The sequence below is a fragment of the Nerophis lumbriciformis genome, linkage group LG03 (genome assembly GCF_033978685.3).
Source record: "Nerophis lumbriciformis linkage group LG03, RoL_Nlum_v2.1, whole genome shotgun sequence".
NCBI lineage: Eukaryota > Metazoa > Chordata > Actinopteri > Syngnathiformes > Syngnathidae > Nerophis > Nerophis lumbriciformis.
In genome coordinates this window covers 20356609-20357500 of record NC_084550.2, presented here as the reverse complement: position 1 = coordinate 20357500, position 892 = coordinate 20356609, and positions in this window count along the sequence as shown.

Here is an 892-nt window from a genome sequence, read left to right as displayed (position 1 = left end):
CTTTTGTGATGCGGTTGCGGATGAAATAATTGCCTATCCGCGCATCTCTAATATACACACACACGCATATATATATATATATATATATATATACACACGCATATATATATATACATACACATACATATATATATACATATATACATACATATATATATATATATACATACATATACATATATATATATATATATATATATATATATATATATATATATATATATATATATATATATATATATATATATATGTGTATCTTTTTTTGTTAAAATTTTTTTTTTTTTAAGTCATTTTAAAAGGGGTTTTATTAGAGATATTATACCAAATAATATACTGCCTCAAGAATCATGTTGAATCGAGAATCGACTCCGAATCGAATCGTCACCCCTAGAATCGTAACGGACTCAAATGGTGAGTTGCTGTCAGCTTCACAACCCTAACATATCTTTGAGAGGCGTCGGCCCTCAACCCCCTCCCAGAAGCACGAGTGCGGACTCAAAAAAGGTTTAACGCATTTTCTTCCGACTGACAGCATATTCCTGCTCTCGCTGGTGGTTTCTCCTCCATTGGTTCCTTCCCACCAAACCCTGTGATCACCCTCTGAGCGAGCAGAGTGGAAAAGATGGCGGTCTCTACCCCCCGGGCTGTGGAATGCACGCACCCAAAGTTGTAAAGCATGCAAATGACTATGAAATATTCATTAGTTTAGGAGAAGCAGAGCAGCCTCTGGATAAAAAAATAAAAAATAAAATAAAAAAATAAGGGTCAGCAGCACTCAGGCAGTGTCATCTTCTCCCCTCTCTTTCCTAATTCACCGTGTCTACCATGGCTGCACACACCTATACAATTGTGGATACTGCAGGGCAAGTCAGTTGACCTTCTTCATTACCGC